At 46.0% G+C, this 19,318-nt stretch overlaps 1 protein-coding gene across 3 annotated transcripts in view; it reads left to right on the plus strand.

Moving 5' to 3' along the window:
* Positions 1–16,475: 16,475 nt before the first annotated feature.
* Positions 16,476–19,318, plus strand: part of MGAT4A (alpha-1,3-mannosyl-glycoprotein 4-beta-N-acetylglucosaminyltransferase A) — an 84,848-nt gene continuing 82,005 nt past the window's right edge. For 2 of the 3 annotated variants that reach the window (XM_082067613.1, XM_082067615.1), the window contains exon 1: positions 16,476–16,626. The gene's annotated coding sequence lies outside the window, so the exon portion shown is untranslated. The remainder of the gene's footprint in view (positions 16,627–19,318) is intronic. The other variant, XM_082067614.1, reaches the window with a different exon arrangement.

A 19,318-nucleotide genomic window follows, 5' to 3' on the forward strand; every position in this document is an offset into this window, starting at 1 on the left:
CCCACTTATGGAGTCTCCCAGAGTCTTCACCTTCACCTGTTTAATGAGACTGACAAGAGAAATCATTGCTGGTGATTGACCAGAATCACTCTGAATATATTTCGAGACCTCCCCGTGAGCTAAAGAAGCAAATGACAAACCCCATTAGGGAATTTCTTTGAAACTAAATGCAAGCTAAGGCAAGGATTTTGCTTTGTGTATGGATGTACAGGTGAAGTATTACCTCAGCACTGCACTCCCTAGGTTTATTTAAGTATACATTTGTGATTTTTTTTTTTCTTGACACGTTAACATTCTTTTTGGAAAAATGTAGGGCAACTTAAGGAAACCTAGGATTTAAGGAAATGTAGGGCAACTTAAGGAAACCTAGGATTTAACACCTGCATTTGCAGTTTCAAAATCTGACCTTTTCTAAGGCAATAGGGAGGAAACTCGGCAATGACAATTACATTTTGTAATGAATAAAGAAAGAGGGTATTGGAATATGTGAACATCCAAGACATTCATAACGGTTTTCAGACAGGTTGTCTTTCGTTGTCAAAAATAGGAGGAAGAAAACCAAGTTTTATTGTCAAAGCCGTTGGATAAAGCCAGTCAGCCTGCATTGCTGCTGAAGGCCTGATGCAGCCACTGAACAGAGGTGAGGCAGCCGCTGGACAGATGTAATGCAGCTGCTGGACAGATGCGATGCAGCAGCTGGACAGACATGCTCCAGCCCATCACAGTAGCTGTCATTGGTCCTGACTCAAATGAGTTTCTGTCAAATGGCCTGGGATTTTCTCTTTTATGCAGGTCACAAAAAGCAGTGTGGACATACCTGCTGAAATGAGAGTGGCAAGGCAGCTCTCTGTTCAACAGATTCACGAGAGAAATAGAGACTTAATTACAGGACACACAACCTTAGGCTCTGTTGCCCTAAGGTTGGTTGTGCAAACAGCTTTCCAGTTGCTTCCCCGTGAGCAAGCATGAACAGTCCTTAATCTCAAGTGATTTTTGGGGGGGTATTCAAAAAATATTCTAGGTTCTACAGTAGAAATAGCTACATTTTTCAGGTACAATAAAAAAGTCTTAACTCCCTCTCTCTCCTAAACACCCTTTCTGTAATAAATAACTCATTAGCATAAAGTGTAATTTTAAGATTTGCTATTACCTTTTGTAGCAATCTTGGAAAAAAAAGTAGTTTCTGTATTAAAGGAATATAATATATAAAAAAGACTAAATTTGTATTTTCTAATTATTGCCACTCCATGCAAAGAGCACAGAGTTTTGAGGAAATATAGCTAAAGGTATGGTCTGTCTCCTTACAGTTCTTTCCCTTTTTAAAATCATTAGAACTCTGTTGAATCATGACTGAGTTCCTGGAGCGTGACCTGTGCAGCTGTATGGAGAAGTGTACAGATCTCTTGGACTGTCTCCTGTTTTCATAGAGGGATGCTCAGGAACAATGGAGACAAAAGGCAAAGGTATCATACAAGACCTGCACAATCTCAGGGAGAAGAAGCCTTTTGTCCCCCCATTACCTTGCAGATTTGTCAAGGGGAGGAGGTGAGGGGAATCAACTCTTCATGGAGCGCAGCCCTGCTCCTCATGCACTATTTGGGATCTGAATTTGGGAGCGTGCCAAGGCACGTGTGGCATGGACATCAGCCTGCATTTTGCCATTGATTGCATTGTGGTCCAGGTATTTCTGCCTTAGGGTTTCCCCTGGCTCAACTCACACTTCAGTTTTTAGCACCAAGTGGGTGTGAATGACCGCCATGAGCTGTGGCAGATGGCTTTGTGGAACCCTGTGAACCCATCAGCAACCTGCACCCAGCCTCCAAGGGAGTGGGACTGCAACCCTGCAGGCTGCTCAAGCCTACATGAAATGAACTCAGGACCTTGACCAATTGTGCCATAATTATGGAGGAATCTCAAACCACACTTTGGAGAAGCAGAAACATGATGCACTAGTTTTCATGCAATGCATAATTACACTGGAACTGATTGCCACAGGAGGCTGTCGACACCAAAGTTTTAGCTGACTTCAAAAAGCAGCTAGACAAAGCTGTGAAGACAAAAATCCAGCAAGTGCTGCTCAACAGGAAAGCCAGGGCCTTGGCCTGGGAGATTGGGAAAGGCTTTGGGAGGAGGTGTGACTGGTGAGCTTGTCTTTTTCATATACTCCTATCCCTGCCAATGGCCGTTGCCTTTGTGCAAGAGAAGACGTTTGGCCACCTGAACCTCTGATCTGACTGACTAGGAGGAATTTTTTTCTCATGGTGTCATTCTGTACCCAGATTTCTTCATTCTAAGTCAAAAGGTCAAGCAAGTTGGTCTTGCTGTAGCTGTCCTGTCAGCTGGTAGGCAAAAGATAGTTTTAGAGCCTGTGTATTCTTCTTTGGTCAAATGGCTCATTTGTGGCAATGGAAAGATGCAAACAGAAATACATTTTTCTTCTCTGTATGAACTGATTTATGTTTCACACTTGGTGCCATCAGCCTTTCAGATCTCATCAGCTTTCCTAAGGACGTCATTGTGCTTTTCCAGCTGAGAAGCGATATGACTGACTCAGGCTGATCCATTTTGCTCAGGCAGCTGCAATATATGTTGTTGGCGCATAACATCTAGCAGTGAAATACAATGTAAAAATTCACCCTTTGTTCGTGATTCATGCACATAAACTAACACAGCTGGAATTGCAGTCAAAGAACAACAAAATGGACTTGAAAAATAGAAGAGTTTCTCCCAGAAGTGCTGCATGTTAGATCTTTGGCTTCCCGTGTGATGAGCAAGGTGACAGTCTGCAGGCAGTTGTCCTTCCCAGCAGTGAAGGACTGCACACAATGCAAATGAAAGTGTCTATCAGGCCTCTTTCAGCACAAAAATTCTAGGTTTGATGACTTATGCAGTTTGTTAGTTGGCTTATCCTAATTAGCTACCCCCTAATGTTTAGTAATTTTAAGTAAAAAACTATAGTTACATGTTTTTTAATGCACAGCAAAGTGCAATCAATTTTTAAGGCCAAAATATCCCTCTGGCCTTTACTTTGATATGGTGTTGTGCACTGTGTTGCTTTTGACAGTAAAAACGTTTACTAAATCTATTGCATTTTTTTCAAGATGAAGAGGAATATAAAATCTTGTTGCCAGTGAAAATATCCAGCAGCGGCATAGCAAGCAGCTTGCTGTAATTTTGCAACGCCATTAATTCCCTCTCAGTCTCGAGGAGCATAATAAACTTGCCAAAATGTTTGCTTTGTATACACGACGAGCGCTCTGCTGCGGGTAACAAAGGTTTAATTACAGGATTTTGTGTTTGCGGTTAGAAGATTACTTTTGTACTGTTACAGAGTCCAAAAAAGAAAAAGCCATTTGTGAACACTGGGCAGTGCTGCATGTCTCATAAAACCCTGGGCGCAGGGAATGTCACTCTGTGTGATCCAGCACAGAGTGGCTGCAGGGGATTAACTCTGGTAGGAGAAGGCGTTTTGGTTCCAAGTGAGCACAGGTCTCAGGCTCACATATTCCTGATGTTCACCAAGCCGCTCAACCAGCAACAGGAAACACTGCATTTTTAGAGCATGGGATCTGTTATTCTCTGACTTTACAAAATAAATACCATGTGAAGACTTTTATGGATTATTACTCCCAGATAACTCTCTGCATCAAAGTAGCTGGAGACTGATGGGACACGTATTTACATAGCCCATTCAGAACATCTTTGTCTCAATATCTCGCAGTGCCTTTGCTTCACCCACAAATTCTAATTCTCTATGTACACTGGCTGCATTCCCAGAAGAAAACATCTCTAGCTCACCTAAGGCAGTTTAAATGGAGGTCAGTCTGGAAAATGTTGGACTATCTCCACCTCTGGGATCCCAAATTGCTGTCTTAGGAACGGTTAGGAATACAGCTAAGCCTGCATAAGCTTTTCTTGAAGCAAAGTGATGGAGGACCATTCTCCTTCCTTCCTTCCTTCCTTCCTTCCTTCCTTCCTTCCTTCCTTCCTTCCTTCCTTCCTTCCTTCCTTCCTTCCTTCCTTCCTTCCTTCCTTCCCTCCTTCCCTCCTTCCCTCCTTCCCTCCTTCCCTCCTTCCCTCCTTCCCTCCCTCCTTCCCTCCCTCCTTCCCTCCTTCCCTCCTTCCTTCCCTCCTTCCTTCCCTCCTTCCTTCCCTCCTTCCTTCCCTCCTTCCTTCCTTCCCTCCCTTCCTTTCCTCCCTCCTTCCCTCCCTTCCTTTCCTCCCTTCCTTCCCTTCCTCCTTCCTTCCTTCCTTCCTTCCTTCCTTCCTTCCTTCCTTCCTTCCTTCCTTCCTTCCCTCCTTCCTTCCCTCCTTCCTTCCTTCCCTCCCTTCCTTCCCTCCCTTCCTTTCCTCCCTCCTTCCCTCCTTCCCTCCTTCCCTCCTTCCCTCCTTCCCTCCTTCCCTCCTTCCTTCCCTCCTTCCTTCCTTCCCTCCTTCCCTCCTTTCTTCCCTCCTTCCTCCTCCCCCTCCTTCCCTTTCACACACCTTCACTTTAAATACTTCTATTGTTGATTTCTTTTTTGCTTTATTTACTTATTTGCATAGGAAATGGTAGATGTTGCATGTTCCTAAATCCACTGAAGCTTATTCAAGGATGCTGAGCGAGGCACCATGTTGTCTGAGAACCTCTTAACTCACTGTAGCAAGTAGTCCCCATTTTTTCCCAAATATGGTTTGATTTCCAAAGTTTAGAATTGAGATGTCATTTATTACCCTGCCTTTGAAAGTCAGCTCTGCCTGAAAAACATTTTAATTAAAAAAAAAAAACTAAAAAGAAAGAAATGTCTGCTCACTGTCTACTGGAAAAAGGCACTTCACACCAACAGGTCCTGCAACGATTACCAGCACGTAGCTTCCACGCTGTCACTTGTCATCCATGCCAGCAGCTCCAGGAGGCCACCTGTGCTGCTCTTAGGCCAGACAGTGGAAAACATGGCCCCATCAGAGATGGCGAGGAGGCAGAGGAACCCAGCCAGACCCTCCTACCACCAACCACCACCCATGCTGCCCTCCTCAACAAGCAGCTGGTGTCAGACTGTGTTGAGGTGAGGCAACGGTGTTTACTTGTCTCCGGGCTCCAGTCCTGGGACTGTTTGTGCAAGTGACAGCCCAAGGTGCTGCAAAGATTTCAACACCATTGCAGAATCCGGAAGCTGCTGAACTGCAGAGTCAAGTTTGCCCCGCACCATGCTCTGGTGATCACGTTTCCCAAGAAAATCCTGTTTCCATGTTATTTTTATTCCTTCCCAACCCCTGAATTTAATAAGACCATCAGTAAACCCCTCCAAAGTGTTGCTTACATCAAAGAACCAAGGAGAACCATCTGGAAAGGCCAGAGGAAAACACCCAGAATTATGACGAGAATTCACTTAATAACCCTTCAGGAAAATAAAAGCCACCTTTCTCAGCAGAAATAACAGAGACTCCTTAAAAAGCCGTCGGCTCATCCTCTCTGCACTCAGCACAGGAGATAATTTTGATGGGCAGGCTGCCTGCAGACAAGGCACAAGAATAAGGCCCTGAGCCTGTCCGGGCAAAACAGACATCATCTCCCCATCTGGCCACTCCTTTACACAAAGGTTGACTTCTTTTAACTCCTTTGCCTCTCCCTGCAGCGCTCCCCTCGAGTGAGCACAAGGCATTGCTTTTTGCTTACTGAAGCCTTTTGTTTGGTTCATGACTTTATTTTGAACCACAAAAAATAAAGACTCCCAAGTATGAGGAGCTGTGGTGCAAGTCACTCCCCACTCCCTGGCCTCGTGGCATTTCAAAGCTCACCCCTACACTCTTTCAAACCCTGGAGCTATGTCGTGGTTCAACGGTGCAGTAAATCCAGTTCACATGATGGGAAACACAAGGGCCAACTGAGGCAAGGCCTTGCCAGCACGCTGCAAACCGCATGCTGCAAACCATACATGAACCCCACCTGGACAACGTGTTATCAAATTTGGTGGGCACAGTGTGCATACGGTGGTGTTACAACCTCAGAAGGAAGAAAAGCAATGCAAAAAAAAAGAACTTGGAGCTAGAGATAACAGAGCCAACCTTTACCGCTCAGCAGGGAATTCTTACTTCCTTTCAGTGGTAGTGGTTTTTGTTTGGTTGGGTTTTTTCGGGTTGGAAGGGACTTTCAAAGGTTATCCAGTCCAACCCCCTGCACTGAGCAGGGACATCTTCAACTAGATCAGGCTGCTCAGAGCCCCGTCCAGCCTGGCCTGGAATGTCTCCAGGGATGGGGCAACTACCACCTCTCTGGGAAACCTGGGTCAGTGTTTCACCACCCTCAGTGTAAACAATTTCTTCCTCCTATCTAACCTGAACCTCCCCTTCTTTAGTTGGAAACCATTACACCTTGTCCTGTCACAATAGGCCCTGCTAAAAAGTCTGCCTCCATCTTTCTTACACGCCCCTTTTAAGTACTGAAAGGCTGCAATTAAGTCTCCCCAGAGCCTTCTCCAGGCTGAACAACCCCAACTCTCTCAGCCTGTCCTCACAGGAGAGATGTTCCAGCCCTGTGACAATTTTTGTGGCCTCCTCTGCACCCTCTCTATCAGGTGCATATCTTACCTGTACTGTTCTTTGCTGCCTCCTCCTCGTCTTTGGTGATTTTCAGTTTGTTTCCCAGCCCACAATGGGCTGCCTGCCGTCAAAGGGTGGCTGCATTTCTTCAGCATCCGATCCAGCCACTGAGTTCAGTTCACCAGCAGAGAGCAGGGCACAAGCAGCCTGGGGCAGCAGGTCGCAAGGCGATGGTGGATCATGCTGTCAGCTGCTCTCCAGAGAGACACTGAGCTTTTGAATTGCCTTTTCACAGCACAATTTCCCCCATTAACGGGAGGATATAATTTATCTTACTTTGTGCTCGTGGACAGGTCATTGGGGGAGGCAGATTTTACTGTGACCTACTTCTCAAAAAGCTGGATGAGAAGGAGGGTTTTGCTTTGGGTTAGGAAAACAGCAGTGTCTGCTGTCAGGGTCTGTTTATATGGGGTGACATATTCATGTGGGGAAAGCAGAGGGTGGTTATTTCAACAGGTAGACTCATGCTGGTTTCCCCATTTGCCTTAATCCATATCCTCACCAGCTCCTGTTTGACACGACCCCCAGCACAGTCCTGCAAAACAGTAACACTCAGCCTGAGCCTTAGATGTTACACCAAGGATATGGGAGGAAAGGAGGCGGTTTCCTTGGCTGCTTTTATGTAACTGATGGGCAAAAAGGGAGTCTCTTAACTATATGCATGTCTCAGAAATTGGCTTGAGTAATTTGGAATCCCTGTTAGCACGTAACAGATGAGTTTTCGAGAGGGCAGAAGGACACAAGCTTAATTTCTCGTGTAATGTTATTGAAATACAGCTGAAGTATAAAGTTGAATTTAAAAGCCAGAATAAAAAATCTCCATCTTCCCTAAATAAAACAACTCTCAAATTTTATGTTTCTCTTATATGTAAGCTAATAAGTTCAAATTATTAAAATATTTTATTTTAGAGGCAAATGCTTGTTCCCAGGACATGAGGCATTCTTCCTCCTAATTTAGTGGGTGATTACTCCTTTAACAAGAAACAATTTCTGGTCCTGAATTCTGCCTTCCCTTCAAACAGTTTAGTATAATTTGCAGCTTTCACACTTGGGCACAGAAACTATTTTGATCAAACTGGATTGCGGTGTGTGACAGCCAGTGTCCATCTCTTCCTCTGCAGCTTGTCAGCTTTACTTGCTTAAAAGAACCTACAGGTCTTGCCTGGTGCTGGGGACATTCCCAACACATTCAGCAACTTCAACCCAGACTCTGACCATTCATTTTAGGGGAATTTTTCTATTTACACACCCCTCTGCCCTATCAGCAAGCAATGGTAGAAACACTGTAGAATGAACCCCTTTCCTATGTTGTCAAGGCAGATGTTTTTATTACATGCTTCTGCCTACTTTCCTAGATTCTGTTTGACTTTTTTTCAGCCTGTTGAGCAATAACCTAGAAGAACCCCTTGAAGAACCCCTCCCTGCTCCCAGGTCCCACACAGGGGTGCAAACGTGGGCCTGTCACCCAGTGCGTGGGTCCAACAGGCAGTGTGGGGGAGCAGGGGCCTGCAGACGCCTTCCCCAGGCTGTGGCACCATGCACGGGCCTCCAGCTGACGCCAAATTTTACCTTTCATAGACACAGGGCTCACTTCAGCTGACTCAATATAATTGAATCAGTCTTCTCAAAACAATATATATTGATTAATGAGTGAATTAAGCCATCGAATTCTGGCTCCCTGACCCCTCCAAGGTACAGCTGCTGAACTGTTGTTCTTTTAATAGTCTTCTGCTTGGTTGCACATAGGAGTTCATGCTGGTGTTTGCCATGCTTGGGGACATACTTTGGACTGGCATATTTTGATTACTGTAGCGAGATGTAGTTACTTGCTTGTTTCTGACTAATACATTTCATGAATCTTCCCTGCTGTTAATAAACATAGTGGTGTTTAATTATTGAGACATTTCATAAAAACATTTTGAGAGGGAGACAAATTTTATGTTCTGACTAAATAATTAAACATTATGCAAATGTTCACAACCCCAGCATTCTGGTTATGCCAAACAATACTTGGATGATGGCCTTGTTTGCACTCCGACTTAGTATTGTTGGGCTGCAATTAGCAGCAGATATGGTATTACTGTGATTTAAAAATATAAACAGGTTCTGATGAAACGGGACGAGAGTGAGAGGAAGGCTGAGAGCCAGGCTGCAGCCACGCTCTGCGAAGAAAAAGGTGGGAAGTTTTCCCCTCTGAGAACCACTTACGCTCTCAGATGTGGTCTCTGGGGAGCAAAGCCAGCCCTGGGCTCCCCCTTCTGCAGCTGGCAACATCACCTCAGTGCAGGGGGACAAAGAGGGCTGTGGGCTGTAATGCAACCTGCAGCATGGGAGAGATGGGGAGGAAAGCCTTCCACACAAGCCCACTTCCGTGGTGCCCAACATAACACTCTTCATCCAACGTGATGCTCTCCACTTTGTCCTTAAGTTTTCCCCGCTGGTGGTCAGGGACAAAACCCAGCCCTTGATGGTTTTAGGGTTTAATTATCCATAAACACATTCATCTTGAGATGAGTTGTCCTAAGGCCTGACTTTGAACACATCAGTACAGGTGGCACAACTCTGTCACCTAAGTTTAAGGTGTAATCACTCCAAAACCCAAAGGACTCCGTATGTTTCAGCCTTGTGATTTGTTACAGCTCTGCTCCTTTCAGGATAGGAGTAGCAGTAACAGTACGCATGCACGTGATACACTAGTGATACAGCCAGTGTAGTTATCAAATTTGTCATGGCTGACATGTTACAAAGTTCAGAAAGAGTTTATTAATTGCTCAGTGTGCTCCAGCTGCCAGAGGTACTTAACGGCTTTGATTGGTGTCTGCTCCTGACCCCTGTCCCATTCACTCTCATTACCTGCGCGTTTGGTGGGTGGAATTAGTATTTGCCCACACGCTTGCACAGCAGGTGGGATCACGGTGGGAGCTGTCATTCTGAAAGGTATTTTTGGGGAATGAAACACAATATCAACATACTGTTCTTAAACTGCTGGTTTCCCTTTGTGTGTCAAGAGAGTAATCTGCATGCAATTGAGAGGAGGCTGAACACCTAGTTTGCATGAGCAGATGGGAATCTAAAGCTCCTTTTGAATCTGTGAAGAAACGAATACACTGTTTCACTTTAAAATGTATGTCCTTAGTGTCCTTCCTGGGGGATGGCACTGTCTGATAGTCCCAAAGCTCTTATGTTGTTACCGTCATTTTTGTTGTCTGTTGGAGCTGCAGCAGTGCCGAGTTGTTGTTGCTTACACATTATTCCAAATATAGAGGTAGGGCTCCTGTCTGATTGAGGTTCATTTCTCTTTTTCCTAAAACCTTGGTCTAAAAAGTCCTAAGATGTGGGAAATCACGTTCGTTATTTATAAATGCCATGAAGAATGCTCCTGTCCTATCTATGTTTTCATTGCCATCTTACCATTCTCCCACTACTGCTTGGATAACTACAGGTTTGCTTTGTAGGGAGGAGATGGGATTCTACATTGGCAGAAAGAGAACGTTCAAATGAAACGTCACTAAAGCCTTTAGGGCCAGTCAGGATGACTTAATACAGCCTGGATCCCTGCTGCTATAAGGCAAAGCGTGAGATCTTCTCATTACAGCAGAACAGCAGTTCTGCTAGCTTAAATGGGGAGTGGCTTTGATAATTATTTTCAGTGCTGCAGAGTCCACACGCTCACAGGGATTGCCTTGACACTTGCCACGTCTTGGAGGGATACAAGTTAAGGTTAATGACATGTACTAGAGGTAATTCAAGCAACGAGGTCTAAAGATGTCATTCCTTCTCTCTTCTCCCCTTGCCCCAAATCGGCTGCTGACAGAATCACTTTTGCACATATCTTGGGTTCAAAGGACAGCTCTCATCCTCCATGGAATGGATTTGTGCCCACTTGTCCATGACCTTGCGGTGGTGTGGAATGACACACACAGTGAATACACTTCTCAGGGTAAAGTTTAGAAAGGGCGTGTTGATGGGGAGATCAAGAACCCCTTACCAGTTTTTAGGGATGCACCTAAGATTTGGACATTTTACCCACATTGGATGTGATGGGGCTGGATGTGATTAGAAGGATGCACATTGCAGGGTCATGCTTTGCCAAGGTGCTCCGGAATCTGTCTCTTCCCAGTGAAAACAAGTTTAACAATTTCTGGTTGTTCTTCACAATTTCAGTACAGGATTATGAAGGTAAAGCAGTCAGGGAGGACAGGAGAGTGGCACAGGAAAAGCACAAGAACGGGGACTATGCCTCTTTGGCCATTGAGGCAATGCTGAATCAAGTGTTGGTAGGCCACAGCCCATGGCTGCAGATAGTGCAAATTCTCACCCAGCCATTGTCTCAAGCTTTAGGGTTCCACATATACAGTCTTGGGTGGGAATTAAGTTGCCAAGAATGAACGCAGAGTGTCACAGAGCTAGTACTATTCATGGAGAGGCAGCCTGCTCCATCCTTGTAAACAACTCCATCTATTAACATGTTGCTACCAACCCCCTGTTCATCTTTTGCTGGAAGAAGGAATTTTCAACCCCTGTCCCATGCTGTGTTTAGTGGCAGAAAACGTGCACCAAGTTCATCCTTCACCTTGCGCTCTTTACAAAGAAAGAGGTCAGGATGGTGCAAGAAAGCACAGGAAACTTGCCCCTCACTCCTCCACCTGCAGAGTTCTTGCTGCAGCTACTGATTGCCACTAGAAATACAACAAAAAGTGAAGGGATGTGGCAGCAATCCCTTGATTCCAGTTTGGTCTGCACAAGGTGTCTGGATCTGCCCTTCAGTGAAAGAAAGAGACACCCAACGATCAGACATCTCCTGGGTGATGGGGCAAGAGTAGGGGGGGGCTTATTGACCCAGAACTGGGTTTTAGCCAATAGTTTAGTGCCTGGTTTTGACTCTTTAACATCTGATCCTAACAAAGTGGACTGAACCATGCACAACCCTGCCTTTCTGTGGGAAGGAGGACTGGTGATGAAGAGCCCAGCTGGGCTAGACAAAAAGAGAGGTGAGACGAAGAAAATGACGCAAAGACTAACGTCCAGCCAGCCCACTCTTTGGCAGCGGAACCTGTGCCAGAAGTCTGGAGTATAAAGTTTGAGTCTGTGTTTCTTGGCAGTCAGAAGTTTAGATTTGCATTGTTTTTGCAGGTTTTAGCTCAGGTTTTACAAAGCTCCACATCTTTGGAAAATATGTTAGAGCCTTAACTGTGCATTGTTCAAGTAGGTATTTGGGCATTTGCAGTGAGTGGACCTAGAAAATATTTACAGTTTGTAACAATTCTGCACAAAAATAATTAAGATTGACACAGGAGCCACAGTCTCCCCCAAAGCTTCATCTACCAATGAGACAATGTACTGGATTTTGACAGACCCTTCTAAAATACCTTTTTTTTCGCCTGTGAAAGTTGACTTGGATTCTTTCCCTGTGCTGTCTGGACCTATATTTAGTTTTGTTAGGAAAGAGTAGAACAGACCTTCAGCAGAGTACCTTCAGAATCCTGTACTCACTGAGGGCCTGATTCTGCTGCTGGTGTACCAGCCACCAAGTTACTCCAAGGTAAGTGAAAGGAGACAACTTCTTAGCGTGTTTTTCTTAGCATGATGAAGTCCGATGCATAAAGTTTAGTTCTTGAAATTTCCCTGAAAATTTTTCAGTCTTCTAAAATTAGTAGAGAGTGTACCACAGAGCAGGCATGTGGAAAACGAGCTGGCAATCAAAATCCTTAATTCTGAATGTGATTTCCTTTTGCTTGGACTATCTCTTCAACAGTAACTGCATCTGACTATTCTTTACCCAGGCATTGGACCTCAGTTACCGTCAGCAATATTGGCACAACATGAACTTCACGGTTTCCAGGTTTATGTTTATGTAGTAGTAGGAATGTGTTTAAAAGCCTCTGCCTTCAGAAGGCAATGAATAAATGTAAATGTTCATCACCTCTGAGCATATGGCAGAGGTATTTGCGGCTCAGGCAGAACCTCCGCAGTGAGCAAAATGAAGGCAATGTGGGGGCACAGGTAGAGAAGCCTGAGTTTGGAGATCGAGCTCTGTTCCTACCCTCTCAATAGACTTCTTGGACAGATTATTTGCCCTCTCTTATGTCAGTTTTTATCTTGTTAAAGTAGATCAACAATTCACCTACTGGAAAAGATGGCACCATCACACCTGACTTTTGAGTGAGACACAGATCTGCCTGGAGCAGCAGCATCACAACATGTAACAGAAGATTATTTCATAACGTAGTCAGAGAAAAGGCAGAATAAAGATTTCCTAAATGTGGCAATTTTTGGCTACTAAGCATTTGTATCTACAATCATATTTTAGTGTAATTTTCTACATCCCTTTATCCCTTTCCCATGAACCTGGTCTCCTACTGCCCTGCCATGGTGCCAGGTGAATACCTCAAGTCTTTCCCGTGCTGCATCATCACCTGATGCACAGGTCCTGAACACACCAGGTTTAAGAAGGTGGTGGAAGGCGAGTTTGCTTTTCCTTTCACCAGCCATTGCTGCAGGGATGGCATAAGACAGCCTAGGGACAGACTGGTTGTGGGGGGCAACCATTGCCAATCCCTCCCCGATACACATCGGGTGTTTTTGTGTCCCTCTTTATTTTTACTGTTAATACGGGAGTGTAGCAAAGGCACAGCAGGGATACAGCTTCACTAAGTGAGGTGCCCAGCTAGCATACAGGGAAAAGAAAAAAAAAAAAAATAAAATAAGTAATTAAAGCCTTTCAGTTGAAAAAAGCAAAACTGAGGTGAAATGGAGGTAGACACACTGAGCGTCCCAAGGTGTTTGATCTGTTAAAAAACAAGGTTAGTGGCAGGCTGGGAATAAATCCTGTCTCTGAGAGAGGACTCAATTTTCAGTCAGAAGACACAGACAATTTAGAGACAGCCATTTTTCAGCAGAGCAACCATTAAGACTTTTGCTGCCACTGCCAAGCACCTCTACCTTTTCCTCATCTTTCCTAGTGCCTGGGAAAGCCAGAACATGAGCACAGTGAAACACCAGGACAACAATGCTGTCATGCTTCTGAATGCATTGGGAAAAGTGCCTGGATAAGACGAGCTCCAAATCTGATGAATGGCAGGCACGGCACAGCCCTATAGAAATCAGCAGCTCAGGTGTGCCAGAAACAGTCACCACAGCACACATGAAATTACAGTAGGCCTGGAGCGTCTTTTGCCACTTCGTCTTTGCTCTGACATTTAGGTAATACCTTAGCAGAAATTTCCCAGCATGAAATCTCCTCTCTGTCAAAATAACATTATGCAGTTCTCCCTCATTCTTTTTCCTGCTGGTATAGAATAGCAAGCAAGCTCTTTGGTGTGTTTTTTTTTTTTTGTTGATGTTTGTTTTGGTAGGGTTTTTTTTTGTTTGTTTGTTTTTCAGCAACTAAAGTTGGAACACTAAGGATTTAAACTTCCCATCTTCTAAAATAATTTCTTTCCTCAAATCCTGCCCATTTTAGTTGTTAAAGCATTGTCAAGGTTTAAAGCACCTCAACAGTTGCATTTAAACACAAAGTGTTTGGAAGTGCTTAATCTTCTCCAGTTTCAAGCTGACACTCCAGTTCAACAGCAGTGGCTGCAGGACGAAAGAATAACTCAGCAGGAAGAAAGAATTTTAAAATTTGCTGGCATTATATGTTGTTCAGGCCTAAAAGGGAGCTGCCACCCCCACCAGAATTAAGGGATATTTTAGTGTGTCAGCTAAACAGCCCCAATTCCTTTCCTCTGGCAGCTGCAGCATTTTCCTTCACTGTACACTTTTTCCACGTGCCAAGCAGCAGAATATGCCAAGAGCCAGTTGATTATTGCTATAGTAAGTCAGATGAGGGCAATGTTGATTTTTTGATTTTTTTTTTTTCCTGGCTTGAACTTTGCTTTCCTTCTCAGGAAACTAACTTCAGGGGAAGATGTCAGAGGAACTGAGAAACAACCGCATTACACTTACTCTATTGTTTGGGGAAGGTCATAGTTAATTGAGTACTGTCAAGCTCCAGTTGGTAAACCTTCCTAATGCAAACGCTCAGTCCATGAAAGATCAAAAAGTAGGAAGGCTCAGACAGTCCTTGTGAAATAACTGTCATTAAACTCATCTTGTAACAGAGTCTTTTCTTCAGCAGACTGAGCTCTCCTGACAAAAGGACTTTTATGTGAAAATGTCTCCACCGGGTTTTTTTTCCGGGACAGAAATGCAAAAATTCATATCCCTAAGCAACACTAATCTATTACAGGCAAACAATGGTGGCTCTAATGTCTTTAGCTTGTTGGGATCTCTACAGAAAGTTCTGCTGTAAATGCATGTGTGTGCACTTAAGGATACACATGCACTAATTTTTGTTTGAAAATTATTGTACTGAATTTGTTTTTCAATAAAAAAATCCACTTCATCCCACTTCTTCATAGAAGGGAGGATTGAAGCATACATTTACATAATAAATTCTCACTGCTCAAAGAATAAAATCACAGAACAGCCTGGGTGTCAAGACCTTGCAAACTTCTCCAGAGCTTCTCTTTTGCACTCTGCCTGAGTTGCCACCAGCTCCTCTTTACAAGCTTTGAGAAAGCCAGCAAAATCACTGAGGGCTACTGTGCAGGTACCTAAATGTGCAAAAATACTGTAATGTGTTTAAGCATTGATTAAAAAAAAAAAAATCTATGGAGACTTGTTAAATCTCACTCTTCAGGCAGAATAATTAGAAAGTTGAACAGTTTATTAAGTTCTAGTGGGGAACCGTCCCACTATATGTAGCATAAGAGCCTTAACGGAAAGTAAAAATGTATACTGTAGACTTTGTTTAAATTAGGTGGGAGGAAAAAAGGGGAATCCATCAAGTCAGTCAAAAGGATTGAACACTGCTAACCAGTTAGCACTACACAGTAAGAGCAGTGCTCTCACAGGGTTGGTAGGATCCTACCCTAACCTGAAGGTGCTATTTGATATTAATGGGAGCTTTCAGACCCCAAAACATGCTTGAAATTCCTGGAAAACATGAAACAAACCACTGAAGATAGGGAATTACTTACAGAAGAGAAACATCCCAACCCTAAATAATGAATCTACAGATGAAAGCTGCCACTGACTTTCTTTCACTGGTTACACAGGGCAGCAGTAACAACCCTCCGGAGAAAAGCAAGTCCATTTTCACACCTCCCGGGCTGTACATGTTTAACAGCCTCTTGGGCAGCACACTGAATGCTCTCCTCACAGCCACACTTGTGAAGGGTACAAAGGACAGAAGGCTCATTTAACTGGTGTGAAACAACAAGCTGTTCTTTAATTCACACAGTTCTTGATACTAGCTCTAAGAGAGGTAAAATTCACAACTGTGACTTCTCATCACCGGTGAACAAGCACATCACACATGGTACCAACACAACCAATTTGTTTGGCACTGACCAGCAGTATGAGAAATCTTTTGCTGAACTCAATTTACTCCCAGTAACAGAAACATACCCACACACAGCAGCCAAGGGCTTGACCCTGGAAGCAACCAGAGAGAGACAATTTCAGGATGGATCTCCTGCAGCTGACTATGGGGCAGCGAGGAACCAAGTGCTGGGCCAGCAAAGCCTCCCTTGGGGCTCTTCCAGGACAATAAACCCCAGAGAGCACAGCCTAAAAAATGGGTCATGCTGCGCAGACAGACGCTCCCCAAGCACCTCACAGTTCAGTCCCCATCAGGACTACGAAGAGACCCTTGGCGAGACTGACCAATTTATAGCCACCGCCGAAGAGAGCGACAGGCCGTCCAGCCAATGAACGGCGCGCTCCGACGCGGCGCCTATTGGCTGCCGGCGGGGACGGCGCCTGGCCTGTGGGCGTGGTTTCCCGCGCCGGTGGGCGGGGCGGAACGGAACTCCGTGCGGTTCCATGGCGGTGGGGGCGGGGCGTGCGGTTGCGCGAGCCGGGTCTGACGAGCGGAGGGGCGGGCGGGCGAAGGGAGCGAGAGCTCCGGCGCGAGCCAACACAGTCGCGAGCCGCCGCCGCCGCCGCGCCCGCCGCCCGCGCCCCGCGGCTCCCCCTGCCGGAGCGCAGCGCAGCGCACAGGTGAGGATGGCAGCGGCGCTCGGCGGGTCCCGGGCCTCCGCTGCCGCCCTCGGACCCGGCTTGGAGGAGCCGGCAGCCGGGCGGTGGCAGCTGCAACCCACTCGGCTTTTTGGGAGCCCAGGGCCGGAGCTCCCTCTTCTTCGGAGTGGGTGTGCAGCGGCGGCGCTTCTCTTCCCAGCACCGCGGGTCTCTGCGGTGTCGCCGCAGGGAGGGCAGGCGGGAGGCTGGGGGGGCTGTCCGGCTTCCCCGGTCTGTGTGTCCGCGCTCTCACGCACCTACGTGGCGGTGGGGTGGCGAGCGCTTGCGGCTCCTTAGCGGGACTTGCTGCCACCCCTTGCCCGCTTTCCCCCTGTGCTGGGGCTGCCCGCGGGGCGTGCGGAGGGCGGCGCTGGGGTCCGGGGCAGAGCGGCGCTGCTCCCCCTACTTCTCCGGCTGGGGAGCCCCGGGAGGGCGCTGCTGCCGCCGCTGACCCTTCTCTCCCTGTTCACCCTTCCTCCTTCTCTTCCCTACGTGCCGGGAGCCCAAGGCGGGGGTTTGGCGGAGTTTGCAGTTTCCCGTCCTTGTTCCTTCCCCCCCCCCCCACGCCGAACAACCTCCCTCCGATGCACCGGGCGCCGCGCAGCTCTCCAGACCGGCGCTCTACCTCCCCTCCGGCTCCGTCAGCTCTCGCCCTCTGCCGCCCGGCAGAGCTGGCGGCGGCCGGTGCGTATCTTCCCCCGTCTGATTTTCGCCGCTTCCCCGACTAAAGAGCTACGAGCGGGGAAGGTCCCGACTAACTCGGCACGGTTCCCACGGCGGCAGCGGATCCCCCTTCCCCGGTGCTTGAGGGGACTCGGCTGCGAAATGGCAGGGCGCCGGGCAGCCGCGGGGAACGGCCGCGGGTGGCGGCGCGCCGGTTGCTGGAGCGTCTCGGTGTGGAATAAGGTGGAAAAGCCCCTGTTTAGCGAATCTCCTCCAGCTTTTTCCTTCGTGTTGTCTTTTAACCGTGGACCGTTCTCGCGTGCCTTAAAGAAAAACCTTTCAAATGCAGCACTTCTGCCGCGGTGGGTGGTTTTGCACCTCCCGGCTGGATGGGAGGCGCATCACCCGCTCAGAAGTCTGGCACCCTTCGTGCTTTGATCCTGCACCATCTAACCTTTCAGCAACTATGTAAAGAGCCTTTTGCAGGGGCATTGAAGTGCATCAGGTTTTATGCTTTGCAGTTGGAAATACACTCTATATATATTTTGGGAGTGTCTGGTTGCATACAGCAACTTCTTGGTTTATGTAAGATGTGTTTCGTTAGGATGTTTCTCAGCACCTGAGAGGTGCCAGGTGCTTTCAGTACTCATGGCCTTCAGCACCTACCGGGGTCATTCCTGTCAGTCCGCAGTGGGAAAGGTTCAGGTTGTAACGGCACTGGAAAATTTTATAGGCTTCATCTATCTAGTTATACCCTGTCGTAATGTCAGGTCTACCTGGATTACCCCTTGGCTAAATTTCTTTAGTTTGTGTTTTAAATTATTGAACAAACCTAAAGTGACCACCTGGGGGTTAAATAATTTACGTGCGTCTACACATCGGTTTCTGCTGGTTTAACTATATGCATTTTTAAAAGCTGGAATGCTTCTGGTTTGTGCATGGCCTTGATGTATGCAGTTTGATATAGTGAAACGCTTGAATAATCATCTAAGTACTGCTGAGCTGTAGCTGAGCTGCTGGTGCCTGTGCTGAGAGGAGTGGGTACAGCACCAGAAGCAAAGGATAAAAGCAGAACCAGCCAACTCAAAACCATTATAATTGTTAATTATGTGCATACCCACTGCTAATTTAATTATGTTGCTACTGGGGTTTTTAGTTTACTTTTTTGTTTTCTGAATTATTTCAAGCTGTATTTTTCTGTGGACTCAAATAGCACAGTAAGAAGCCCTGAACACATCACCTTGATTTTATTGCAGCAATTATAAAAATGATGCCCAAATTTTCTGGAAAGGCAGGTGGTTCACTTTCCTTGCATTATCAGATGACATTTTTACCCTCCTGGTTGCCCTCTCTTGTTTGCATGTTGGACCAGCTGTCTGTTGCCCCCACTGGGATAATCTGTCTAGATTGCAGCCTGGTCATTTGTGCACACCTGAGCTGCTCCAGGGAGATCTGACTGCTGCTAAAGTAATGCTAATGGTAGATTACAGTTTCGACATCCTTGCTTCAGAGCCACTTTAGCTGTGTTAAACTGTTAGTGTCATTGCCCTGTCAGTACCCTGGTCTCTTATTCTGGTAGTCTGCGAATCACCTGAACTTCCTAAATTCCTGTAGACAGGCCTTATAAAACCTTGGTGTTTTAAGATCTTTGCCTTTCCTTGCTATTAAAGTTCACACAGACTTTTATCTTCTCACCTAATTACTATTGCCTACCCTTCTGGTTTTTATTATGTCCATCTCCTCTTCAAAGTCCTGGTGATGTTTCCTGGAATGCTGTGCTCTCTGTGTTCACTTTCTATAGGTCTCCCTGTTGTCTTTATCTTTCATTGTGTTGAATTCAGCTTTCTTCTATCATGAGGCCTTTCACAGTTCTTTCTATTCCTGCTCATTATTTTGTTTCTTACTGAATTTTACAACCCATTTTGTCTGCTTACTGTGTACTTGCATTTGTTCCCTTCCTCATAGGTACTCTGTGATTTCTGAGTTAATGTTTAAAGCCACAAACCTACCT

Source organism: Streptopelia decaocto (assembly GCF_964273445.1).
Source record: "Streptopelia decaocto genome assembly, chromosome: 1".
Taxonomy (NCBI): domain Eukaryota; kingdom Metazoa; phylum Chordata; class Aves; order Columbiformes; family Columbidae; genus Streptopelia; species Streptopelia decaocto.